Genomic DNA, 14,634 nt, shown 5'->3' with positions numbered 1-14,634 from the left:
ATTACAGTAGCAAGGGGTGTGAGTGTACTGTATGGGACACCTGAGTATACATGGGTAGTACCTCAATCTTTTCTCTTTGTATGTGTTTCATACTTTGGTAGTATCCCAGGTTATATGCAGTCACACTTGCATATATTGTATCATTATGTTACTACTTTTAGCAGTGTTTTTCCAAGTAAGAGTAGCTTGCAGATTGTAGTACTGGAAGCATATACCCCTACATGCAAAGCTGGACTCTGAATACTGACTATCGTGTCCTTGGTGTTTGAGCTGTATGTTTTTAAGAATCTCCTATTGGATATTGAGCTGATATGTTGATATTAACTGTAGACTACTATGTTTTTAGGACATGTCATTGAGGACTGCTGTCATGTTGTAATGGCATACCTTTGAGTTTCAGACGGCTGTCTGTCAAAACTTTCATCCTAATGCATAACCTGTTGGCTAGCTAATATCTGTCTGTCCTCTGTACAGATGTGCAAATGTCAGGTATCCATCTTGGCTGCTTACTGGCAAGCTCTGATTGACTGACACTGACATGTCTGGCCAGTTGTGTTATGAATGCCACAGCTAGGAAACCCCACTCTGTATGCACCACATGCCTTCGATGCCTCATCAAGACTACCACAGTCAACAGAAGATGCTTGGATACAGGTCTCTTACCCAGACACTGGCCATGTTATGCAATATATGTTGCATGCATATCAATTGGAGCACCTCACTGGCTCTCTTCAATAGAAAACCAGATGATTGGATATTGAATTTGTCACCCTGGGGATCACTCAAGTTCATAGGTTTATAGGTTGGTACTAGGCTATTGGCCCTAGGGCCTATACAAGCCTAGACATAACAATTCCCTGGCTATTTCTTCCCACAATATTTACTTAAAGTGGCATTGGTTGATAGATGGCCTGCTGACAAATGATAGGTGGCATGAAACCAGTGTACCCACATGCCCTAATCTTCTCATTTCTCCATGGACATTAGCCTGGTATACACCTAGGAACACCTGCACCTATGGACCTCAGTACTGACAAATGTGTCAGTGTGCATTACTGAGAATAACAGTGTCTGTGTGTTTGTAAACTTATAATTGAAAATACTCTAGGGCCTTCTCACCCACTACACACCCACTGCTATACTTAGAAATGGCTGCTGCTGTAATTCGCATTAAATGTACCTTGTTACACTCTTCACCCTATGGCCTACCTGGAGCTTTCAGTACCAGCATAACACTGTTTTGCAAATGAGTATATAGGCTTGGGTTACCCTCTGAGTCCTGGTGAATGTGTGTGTGTGTGTGTGTGTGTGTGTGTGTGTGTGTGTGTGTGTGTGTGTGTGTGTGTGTGTGTGTGTGTGTGTGTGTGTGTGTGTGTGCGTGTGTGTGGCTGTGTATGTGTGTGTGTTTGGGTGTGTGTGTGTGTGTGTGTGTGTGTGTGTGTGTGTGTGTGTGTGTGTGTGTGTGTGTGTGTGTGTGTGTGTGTGTGTGTATATATATATATATATATATATATATATATATATATGTGTGTGTGTGTGTGTGTGTGTGTGTGTGTGCCACATTCTCCAAATACACTAAACCTTGCCATACAATATAAGGGATGGTGATGTTGCTGACATTAGGAGAACCATGACAAACCTTCACCATATCCCTGTGGCATGTGCAATAAATGCATATCCCTGTAATATCATTGATTAGATGGACAAGGGTTTATATTGCAGTCCTGGTCAATGTGTGATTTTGGGTATGTCAGAGTATTATCATGGGTTTCAGTGAGTGCAGTATCCAATATGGGGTATGGATGCTTGGTATACTGTCGTTACACCATGGTACCTCCAGTACATGTCTCAAGGTCCACTGTATGAGGACCGCTGTCACCATCAACCAGACAGGTAACTGATGACACTATCCACCCCAATGATTGATGTGCTGTGTACAAAAACTCTGTAACAGTATGGACTCACTGACAAGGTAGTTAGCACTGCTAAACCCAGGTCTGTCAAATGTGTCTATGACTGTATGTATTTATCAATGTGTATATGACAGTATGTCATAATATGTATTGTTCATTAACATACAGTACAGCTCCCATTACCATACTGTACAAGGCCTGGTGATGTTCTTCACTTAACAGGAAGGTCGGGACACACCTCATCCTACAAGCTCTGTGATGTGTGCAATTAAGGCCAAACACATTAGTAGCAATAAGTACCTAGGTAGGGGTTCAAATCTCAGTGTTGCCAAGTATGTGTGTGTGTATGTGAAAGGATCTACTTCAGTTTGCAGAAAATATATTTCCCAGGAGATAATTTGTCCGAGAACTAACTGGCAAAAGGTAACATTTCAAAGCAATCATCTTGTAAAAATTCCTTCCATCAAAACTAGTAGTGGATGTGTAAATGCCCTCTTCCCCAATGTAGAGCTGTACAGCATTACTGGAGTTGGTAGTTATAGTTGGGTGTGGTTGTTGTGGGCACAGCCGCCCACATTGGGGTTATTGCTGTGTGTATCCCTCCCTTAGTGTGCTGTTATACTGTACAGTTTATGTTAAGAGGATAAGTAGTTGTTAATAACACTATGTATGGTTCTATGCCACCCCACACCCTCCAAAATGGAGGGTGCCCCCCATATGTGTGTGTGTGTGTGTGTGTGTGTGTGTGTGTGTGTGTGTGTGTGTGTGTGTGTGTGTGTGTGTGTGTGTGTGTGTGTGTGTGTGTGTGTGTGTGTGTTATTCACAAACCTTTGGTGTGTGCCACCCGGTACTCTTGCCATTGTCCACTGTAGAAGAGCTGCTTAAATCAGCCACCATGTACTCACCTGTATGCACCCCATCAGCCATGTGGCATATGCAGTAACTGTTTTGCAGACCTGTTACTTGTGTTCAGCTGTACCCAGGATATGACACAGTCAATGTGTCACCACAGTGCTACACCCCTTGTAGGAAAGGAAAGCAGACCAACATCCTGCTGATACATAGACACCTAGAACACAAACAGAATACATTATAAATACCACAATCAGTCAGTGTTAATAACAGCCATAATGCATTATGGCTGGACAGCTACACACCCTGATGTGTAAGCATTAATCATTCCAGCTGACAACATGTTAAACAGCATTACATTGCTAAACCATTGTGCATTCACCCTGCATGTCCCTGCTTCAGTGGTATGGATGACAGGGATGTGGCACAGGTATCATCATATGCACAGGGTGTGTGGCGGGTTTGTCAGAGGCCAAGGCTTTGCCATTGGGTTGACATCATGTGTGTGGGTTAGGGGGTTCTTTATTAAATGGCCTGTGGAGACGTAGTGTGTGAAGGTATGGAGGTGCCCTAGCTCTGTTGGTGATGTGTGTGTGTATGCATGTACACATTTCTGCCATATGGCTGTCCCATACAGGAGGATGTTGCACAGCTGCAGACCATACATGGCAGGTGTACAGTTCACCATGTCTGGGCACATACATGGGAACTGCCAGGGGTTGCACAGGCACTACCAGGCAGAATCCAAGATATGGTATTCTCCACTGATGATGACAATTGTCCACTGGATCTTTGTCCATGTTGGGACTGTCCAGAACCATATGCACATGTCCTGCTGCATTGTGGTGTGGACAGCACCCCCCCCCCCTGCAGTGCTGGTGCTGCTACTGCCACTGCAGGAGCAGCCGTGAGTTGTTGCACATCCACGTAGACCTCCACCTGTTGGTGTTGCTGACTTACGTCCACATGGCCGATGCCCTACTCCCACCACATGCTCTACCACAGAGACCACATGGTCGAGGATTCCCACCATCTCACACAACTGTCTATTCATGACCTCTGCAAAATAATGGTGGGCACCTGCAAGATCACAGATGTAGTCACGTACAGCAGGAAGAGTAGCCCTCTGCAGCCGCAGACTATTTCTGGTATAAAGTTCCATATATGCCTGTGCCTCCATGATGGCCTGAAACATGTGTCAGGTGAAACCTGTTGTGGCAATTCTGCCAGGGGCATGATGGCCATCAGCCCTGCTACGAGCACCTCTGTACATCTACCTGTGTGGGACCTCAATGGTCATTCAGCTATGGCTGCTCTGTATAGACACACTTGCCATAGTCACCACACTTTCCTGTCCCATGCCACCACCCACCAACTGTCCCTCATTTATGACCACTGGTAATGGGGTATGTATGGGAATTGTGATTGTGTGTGGGAATGGGGTGTATAAAAGTGGTATGTCAACCAATGGGACAGATTCAGCCCATGATAACCCTGCTTGTGCCACACAATGCCTTTCATCATTGTCAGAGTCTGCATGGACACTAATATGAGTTTGCCTGCAGGAGGGACCCTGACCCACATCGCCACCTGTGAGGGGAAGACAAGAAATGTAAATTAAGACCTGTACATTATGGTTTACATCCACACACACTCACACACACACACACACACACACACACACACACACACACACACACACACACACACACACACACACACACACACACACACACACACACACACACACATACACTCATGCACTGCAGCTATACTCAATCCTTGTTACCAACATTATACATCTCTGTGATGCATGAATTGTGAATTGTGCTAGTAGGCGATGCCCCTTCCCCTGGAACATACTGCACTCTTGTACACAATATTGCTGTGCATCCGTACAGCACACTGGCATGTACTGTGCACCATACCTCACAAGTATACACACCATTGCTGAATGTGTAGATGTCTGGCAGTTATGTTTGCTCTGTTGCTCACAGCCCTATGTGTTTGTCTGAAACATACCTGGGATGATATGAGGACTGATGTCAATAATTAATGCCTGCCCTTTGATTTGCAGATCTCATCATCAGCAGTGCATGTATGTGCAATAAAATCTGGTTACACTGACAACCTTCAAAGCTTAATGTGGATATGAGGAGTGTACACACCCTTGTTGACATGCCAGCCTCTTCTATGATATGCAATGGGGCCATAATCCTCCATTTGTTAAGTCAGTTCCCAGTTTTCTTCTCATTACTGTTTCACTCTCTCATTTTTGTCCTGGTATATCTTAACCACATATTACTCCTCTAACATCCCAAGTCTATTATTGCTAGCCTCTTAACATTCTTCTACATCTCTTACTCTCAGACTTACCTCCAGACTTTCATACTTCACTGATTGTCATCCTCAACAGTCTTCTATCTCCGGTTCTTGTCTCTACCTGCTCCATTTGCCCTGCAGGCTCACTCCGCTCCCTTACCCTGCCCCCTATTCCCACCCAAACCTACTGCTCCTACATTTATTCCTCTAAAGCCACACCCCATCACATCTGCTCCAATCTAGCAGATCACCTCATTAGCACTCCCAACCCTCCTTGTCACATCACACCTGTTATTACCTTACCTCCCATCATTCCTTGTACATCACTTCACCTGTTGATATATCTCCTTACCTGTTCACACAACCTTATCTCCCATTCTTCTCCCACTTCTCAAGCCAATATAATGACTATATCACCCATCCCACACCAAATACAACTATTACTCTAGGTCTCACTCTTTCCTCTTCTAACAATTGACTATCTGCTAACCTCCTACAAACAACTATTAAACCCCACCCTTCTCTTCCCCTCCAAACTCACTTCGACACCATCATTAGCTATCTCTCTAAACTTCATAAACATCACATCCAAATCCAGCTAGCTACTAGCTAAATATCATAGACTAGCACACATTAAGTATACCAATCTAAATATTAGAAAATTATTTGACTATTATTGTAAGCTTCACCACCCTAAAAATAGAATATACCTCCACTCCTTACTAGACGGGGACATTCATCCTAATCCTGGCCCGAACAACCCCAATAACACTAGTACCCAAGCCCCTACCAAACCTTCTAACTCACTCTCTATAGCACTTCTAATATACGTAGCATTAATGATAAAATTGCCCAACTACACGCCCTCCTAGATGTCCACCTATTTGACATCCTATGTTTATCTGAAACTTGGCTAAAACCTACAGTTAGACAATGAAGTCATCCCATCTGCTTACAATATACTTAGACTAGACAGCACAGACAAAAAGGGAGGAGGGGTAGCAATCCTTTATAAAGCAGAGCTACAAGTTAGCACTGTAAACCTTAGACCACCTTCAGACAATAGTGCTGAAATACTCATATCTAAATTTCAGGTCAACTCATGTAAATCCATATATATTATCTGTATCTATCCTCCTCCAGTAAAATCATTAATACCCTTGAAAATATCCTTAACTGGCTTTCTATTAATCTCCCACAAGAAACTATAGTCCTAGGAGACTTTAATATAGACTGTATGTCCTGTAGTAATACACACCCCACCACCCATATTAACCTATATGGCTTCTCACAAACTATTAACTCCCTAACCAGAACTAATAAACCCAATAACAAAGAAAGTACCTTAGACTGGATTCTTACTAATAGTCCTCATCAAACATACAAAGTAGGAACCCTCCCAGATGACCTAAGTGACCACTCACTAACTCATATTATCAGACATAAAACCAACCTAACTTACCCAAACACTTTCAGGACAGTACACACCAAAAAGCAATTTAACCCAGAACTTTTCCAGACAGAACTCAAGCAATGTAATTGGTCACCACTAAAATCCCTCCCACTAAATGAAGCAGTAGAATACTTCAATTCCACATTCTTAGCCATCCTGGACCACCACGCCCCAACATGCTCTGTTAGAAATAAAGCTAAACCAGCCCCTTGGCTCTTAAATGCTACTAGGCAAAAAAAACTTTTTAGAAACAAATCCTGGGCAAAATGGTGTACTACTAAGAATCCTACAGATCACCAAACCTTTAGGCAACTTAGAAATAATACAAAAAAAAAACATCCTGTTAGACAAAAAAACTTTTACATACAATTACAGCAAACCTACCAAAAGAAACCACAAAAGTTTTGGACTAGCATTAACAAACTACTATACCCAAGTCAATCTATCACACCTAACCCACAAGGCTCTAACCCCAAGAATCCCACACATACTGCTAATGCCTTCAATTCTTTCTTCACAGATGCCATCCAAACACTTGCTAGCCATATATTCCCTGATACCTTAAATCTGCCTACTTGTACTACAAGCCCACCCCCATCATTTCAGTTACAACCAGTGTCTACTTCCTTTATTTGCTCCCTTCTCCAAAAATTAAAACCTACCACCCCCTCAGCTGACCAACTTCCGGCAGAATACCTGCAAAAAGGAGCTGAAGCCATTGCCTATCCCATTTCCATTCTGGTTAACAGAACCATAAGTGAATGAACTATCCCATCCATCTGGAAAAATTCTCATATCATCCCTCTACATAAAGGGGGGAACTCCAATGACTTCTCTAACTTTCGTCCTATAGCTCTACTATCTCCTCTTGCAAAAATAATGGAGAAGTGTATCCATAAGCAACTACTCCAAAACAACTTACTTGCCAACTGTTAAAATGGATTTAGACCTTTCCACAGTGCTACCACTGCTTTGTTATCCTTCACAGACTGCATTAACAAAAACCGTAACAAAAATATTCTTTCCTCTGCAGTCTTCATTGATTTTTCTAAAGCTTTTGATATGTTTAATCACCAACTCCTTTTAAATATAATGAAATCCCTTTCACTCGAACATCTAGCCATAAATTGGTTCAAATTGTACCTAAACAATAGACAGCAGGCTGTACTCTGGCACAGTAAACTATCTAACCACCTTCCCATTTTCCTTGGTGTTCCTCAGGGCTCCATATTAGACCCACTCCTATTTTCCATTTTTATTAATGACCTTCACTCAGCAATTCCACATGCCACCTGTATTCAATACACAGATGACTCTACTATAATTTGTTCAGACACTTCTCCAACTGAACTAAAGTCCCTTACCCAAAAAGCATTCAATACAGTACAACAATGATTCTCAAATCACTGCCTCCTCCTAAACCCCCCAAAAACTAAACTTTTACTTTTCACGCCAACCCGAAAGTCCACCCCTATAAATTTCACACTCATATCTAATAATGGTACTCTCATTTCTCCCGACCCAACCACTAAACTCTTAGGAATAACAATAGATAGCAACCTCAACTTTGATACTCATATAAACAGCACAATAAAACCAGTCAACAAAAAATTGGGGTCCCTCTATAGAATCAAACCCTTTCTTACACCAGTAGCTAGGACCGCTATAGCCAGAACTCACTTAATCTCCTCTCTACTCTATGCTTCACCTATATACACTAATCTTTCTTAAAACAACCTCAACAAACTGGCAATCTCTTATAATAATATTGCTAGATTTGCCACTGGCTCTCCTTTTAGAACTCATCACCGTCTTAATCTAAAACAACTAGGATGGCTAGAGTTTCTAAACCAGCTTCAATTTCACCAGCTTGCTATAGCCCATAAGACCCTGTATCAACCCACCAACACTCCAATAACTCACTAGCCTCATTACCCCTTACAACAATCTTAAGAATTTATGCTCCTCAAACAAACTGCTGGTTAATATTTGCAGATTCAACTCAGAAGGAGACTCCCTGTTCGCTATTACTGTTGGAAAGCAATGGAATCTACTACCCACTGAACTCGTAACTCTGACTTCACTTACACTTTTTAAACAGAATCTAAAACTATTTCTCAATACACACTGGTTATGCTCCTGTACTAACCCTGACAAACTTTCTTCCTTTACACTAATGAATACTCTTCACCTTTATCGACTTATCCTTAAAGAACCAATAGACCATGATATTGCAATTTAAATACATGTATATATGTATATAGTATCATCTCTTGTCCACTACCTTTTACTGTTTGTGTTATGCTCATGATGGGTATTGTATTTTGTATGTTTTTATTAACAATTTTTTATTAACAGTAACTGTTTTTTAAGCTTGGACTGTTGCAACTTTCTATATTGTATTTTGTATGTGTCTTGGAGCTTTTCTCCCCGGGCCTCTACTGAAAATAGACATGTATCCAGTTAGACTAGCCCGGTCAACAAATGTAAAATAAATAAAATAAAATAAATAAATTATACACAGCTGATATGTGACATATAACCTGTGCAATCCAATGCAGTATCAAACAAATGTGTTAGTTGTGTAGATGCTGAATGAGATGCATACAATATATTGTTTGCATAAGTGTGCACACCTTTAACACAATGGTTTGTGGAAGCACCTGTTAAGTGAACTACAGCAGTCACTATTCCTGGAAGGGGTATACTAGCATGACCCATCTTCACTTGCCAATATTTGGTCACTCTGCCCGACAAATGTCCCCCAACTCTGCCAGTTTGCAAGGTCAGCTCATGTGCACAGCCCTTGGAGGTCACACAGTGGCTTCACTATTGCTGTAGAGTCAGGATTATGTCTGGCACAATTCATAACCTTGACTGTGTTCAGATACAGCCATTCTTAGCAATCTTTGGATGTATGCTTCAGTTCACTGTTGTGTTTCAAGCTGACGCCCCTCCCCATGCTCAGCCTTATTGGAGATGCTTGACAACTATGAGCCACACATGAGTGTTATTTTGCAGGGTTCCAAATTCCAAACACCATGTCTACTGGCCTAGTTCCAGCTAATGAACAGCAAACTAGAAAAGCTAGAAATTAGGGGGGCTGGCCCTGAGGTGGAGTGAGGTGTTGCTTGTGCACCACATGTATCTTTAAGAATACTGTCTGTAAGTTTGAGCCTTGGTCTCATGACACCATTACACAAAGCAACACATGCCTTTGGGGGACATGATGTTATGCTTATGCTACCTGAAGGGAGCACTGGATGATGTATCATGTGGGACAACTCTTCCGTCTGATTACCCTAACCCATAGGCCACACTTATGCAGAATCCAGGCAATTGTCGACACAGATACTGCACAGGCAGTACTTGCTAAACATTCTTGCAAGTCCCTCTGTGTTGCTGCATGTTTCTGGGCAGCCTCCATGACCAGTTTGCAACATGTTTTGTCATCTGTTTTGGATGGGCATGTGTTTATTTTCTACATCAATGTTGTCCCATACTTCATACACACATACATGACTGTCTGCTCTATTTGCCATGGTATATGCAATGGTGAGATAAGGCTAATTGTCCCACTCCTGAGTGCTACATTTCAGATATGGGATCCATTTCATGGTTTGTTAGATGTGTGCAAACCATGGGTGCCTCTGTTGCAGGAAAGTGGGCAAATGTCATGGACATACTTCTTGGACAGCAGACCATTACTTGGTGTGACATTGAGGTGTTGTACTTGATGGAAGGTTTGTACTCAAGAAGAGTGAATGTTGTCAGTGCATCACAAGCTGCTTCCACAATTTGTTATTTGGAGTGTGTGTGCACATATGCTTCCAGTGTTTGTTAAGATATGTATTCCCCATATTTGTTGCCCTAACATATGATTCCATATTACACATTCATTGCTCATGTTTGGATCACATTACAGGTTGTAAAAGGTGTGGAATGTGGTATTGTGGTTTGCTGTTGTTTATATCAGGAACAGTTGCCATTGTAATAGTGGTGTATACACTGTTGTAGCCACTGTATAAGGGTAATGTTTCAGACATGTCCCTACTGTAGGCCATTTGTCCCACCATTATGTTCATCTCTGTCCACACATCTTGCACTGACAGGTTGTTAGGTATACTGCAGGACTCTTACATACCCTTCGGATATGGCACCATGGTGAACACTGTGATGCAGTGCAGTTAACACCAACAGTAAGTGAACATGTACAGCATGCTTTATGGGAAGGTGTGTTAAATGTGTGCATGGCAAATAGCATGGCCATAACAAGGCTGGTGTATTGGCAAACCTGCACAAAACAACATACTCACCAGCTACAGGCTGCTGCCTCAGTTGTATACCAGAGGGGCCTAAATAGTTGTGTGAGAGAATTCATGTCAGCAGCCACAACTGTGGCATTGGTACAGGGTGGGAGCAGCATTTTAGCACATCGACAGTACAAACCTACAGTACTAGAGATTATGCACATCTGTTAATTACTACACTGTAGCAACAGACTATCTTATCTGACATATGCATGTAGATACTTTACAGACAAAAATGGATAAGCAACAGTGGTCTAGTAATGTGCCCTGGGGCCTTACATGCACGCTCCTCATCCATTGTGTGGGTGGTACCCACCTCCACAATGCTGTCTTCAGCCTGCTGGCTTGTTTGGAGGCTGGGTGCCCCAAAGCTGGTGAGGAGCTCTGCAGCATGTGTCAGTGGGGGCTGGATGGCATGACCCCCACCTGTGGCTAGCTGGTCCCTCCAAACTGCTGCAGCATGCTGATGGGTATGGTGGATTAGATCTGTGCACCAATGCTGCACCTGCTCATAATTTCAGTTGTGCAGGCCGACATCATTTACCCTGTGGATGAGCTTATTCCACAGGGTGGTCCTCTCCTGCAGATCCTGGGCCCTGTGGCCAAATAGTATGTCATGATGCTGGATGAGGAATTGGATGATTGCATCATTTTCAAAGATCATGAATGCTGGCAAATGTTCCTGGGGCATTTTACCTGGAAGACATAAACAGGAAAAAAGGTCACAGGACCACATATGGTTGTCCACATGCACATCAACAGTGGATATTACTTGCAAATAATCCTGACTATACCATAACACCATAAGCTATCATGGCTTTGACATCTTGCATTATACTTCTGCACCTGACCTGTTCAGTTCCCCTAATGTTGGACACTTAATGGCATAATCCACTATTCACCATTAATTTCTGTGTAGAGGGATGACAGTGGCCATCTTCCATGTGGATGGTGTGTGGATGGTGGCATGTCTGTATTTGACTGTAATGTGTGATGGAACTGTGAGCACATGCTTGAGTTCATGTAGGAGGCAAACTCTGATGTTCTAATGCCCCATGGAGACTTGCTGTTGTTGCCATTAGTTGGCATTATGTCCATGCTCACCATTAATGTGGGCAGGAGTGTGGTTTATGTGAATATCCCCCTGTACTAATGTTGTGGACAGGATGCCACTGTTCCGACCTATCCTTTCTGATGCAGGGTGCCTTTATCCATGGCATGTGTGGATGAGTTGTCCTTTACTCCCAGTACAGGTTGACTTGTGTTACTGCCTCTGAGACTGCATACATATGTGGAGACATGATTGCAATTGGCTTTGGTGGTTTGGATATGTCTGATTTCTAGTCATAGTCAGCCTTACAGGATGTCACCTTTGAACATACATGCTTGCTCAGATAGAGGTGCACTTGCTTCCAAGTTGTAGTCTGCACTTATGTGTCCCTGTACAGCCACTATAGCAACCTTTTATATGCTTTGTGTCTTGCTGCTGTCCACCAAGGGGATTACTCTATAACTGGTGGAGGATGGTTGTACAGGTTAGGTACTGCTGATTCCATATTAGCTACAGTAGATATAAAGTGTACACACCCCTGTTACAATGCATGGTACTTGTGCAATTGGAACATGACCCAACAAAAGCACGTGTCAACACAATCCTCACCTGTGATGTGTCCTATAGCCTGCCCAGTTCAATAGGAAACATAACAACCTGTCCTTGGAAAACATATGGGAATTAATACTCAGTACAGTAAGCCAGTTGAATGTTTGTGCACACCCTTACAATGATATGTTGTGTAAACACCTGCTGAGATGATTACAGCATCCATTTGTCTTGGTTTGTACTCTAACGTCATATCACATCTTCACTTGGCAATGGTTTCTCACCTTCCATGAAACACCTTTGTTTCTTTTTCAATAGAATTGTACAGGTTATAGGTCACATTTGAGATGAGAAACATTTTGACATGACTTTATGTGGTCTCATTGGCATACAGCTCACAGACCTGGCATTCCAACAGGGGTGTGTAGACTTTGATATCCAGTGTATATGGGTGTTTATATAGCTGTTAGTGGTAGGCATGGGCAGTGGGTCATAACACAGTTGTACACTTCTCTGATTACTACGTGATAAGTATGCCTACTGTAATACCCATATCAGTGTCATGGCAATGCAACAATCAGTAGCAGTACACATTTTATTCTGGTGTATGCAGTGACAGTGATATTACACACATGTATAACATGCACATCCTATTTTCTGGACTGCTTGTGACCCATGTTATTACTTCTGTGCCTTTCAGGTGAACATACGCATACATACACATGCGCAGGGGATTCCTGGTATACATTTGTGTTCTATGTCATTATGGCACCCTGTATTTACAGTCTTGCAGCTCAATCCTACATCTCACCCTGTTATACCAGGACTTCTGGTCATTGGTCCACATCACTGGGTGACAAAACAGGGAAGTCTATTTTGATAAAGTATTAATACAGCTGCCATAACACAAGTATATGTGTAAGTGACTACAGATATCTGTCACAACTGTGAGCATTGTCCAGCAGAACACTGGACAGTTGAATGCCATTAATTCAATATATCACATGCAGTTTAACACACATCTGCAACAGTGCTTTACTATGCTCATGCCCTATACAGGTATCCTAGACTTACATTACAAACATGTATAATACTCATATTCACAGGTAACATATGGATATGGGCAACATCCCATTAACTGGCCTACCAGTGGCACAGACATGACTGTTTGACAGACACTCTAGTGGTTTCCATATGTGAGCTGTCCTTTCCTAGGGTGTGTCAGGCTCCTCAGCTGTGACCCAGCGTATCCATCTCTTAGAGCATCACATATGGAGAAAGCCTAACATTAGAGGAGGATATATAGGGACAGATCTTAGATATGCCTATTACAAACCTATGAAGTTTGTAGCATGATACATTTTGCATTACCATGTCTGTTCTGAAGGTGGTGGGATCTGAAACTCATGTGCCTGTCATTACTTCATTATTTCCATCTCCAGCTATTTGCCAGACTAATATAGATGCTTGGAGGAACAGAATAAGCACTATGATGGCTAAATCTTGACATACTATGAAGATCTGCACAGTTGACTGGTATGGCCCACTGCAGACAGAGCCAGATGCTATGTCCATAGCATTTGTTCAGCAGAATATATACATCTTTCATAATCATCTATGCCATTATTACGGACCAAGTACTACATTAAAGTACATGCCTGCATGTTTCACATACCTGGTTTATCTTCAGGTTCCTTCTGTGTAAAAGTTGTCTTCTTGTTTCTTATTTTTATTTAGGTTTTATGTGGTTTCTAATTTTTTTTGGTGTCTCTTTCTCTCTCACTCTCCACTACTGGGATCAAGCTGGTTTGAATAGGTTTAAGCATGGCTTTTGTAGATGATGCTTATGTTCAGGTGATGGCCTCTGCACCAATTCCTGTTCCCCACTTGCTAATTGCATACAGGCAGCTGTGTAGTTCTACCAATAGCCAATGTCATAGCATCCCACTACTATAAATAACTACATTATGTGGGTGTTGTCCCTTTACCTTCCCTGTATGGAAGACATCCTTCATGTGTGGGGGCAGCAGTGCTACAGACAGCAGGTAGGAATACCTATTACAGAAAGACTTGTAAACACAGGCCAACTACATGTTTGTACAAAGTTCCAGACCTAGGGACAGTGTGTGAGTATTGCTGTTATATGTATTGAATGCTGCTAGTTTTACAGGGTTTGTGTGTACA

This window comes from Protopterus annectens, chromosome 5.part0 (assembly GCF_019279795.1).
Source record: "Protopterus annectens isolate FY-2018-M chromosome 5.part0, PAN1.0, whole genome shotgun sequence".
Taxonomy (NCBI): Eukaryota; Metazoa; Chordata; order Ceratodontiformes; family Protopteridae; genus Protopterus; species Protopterus annectens.
This window is presented reverse-complemented; position numbering follows the sequence as displayed.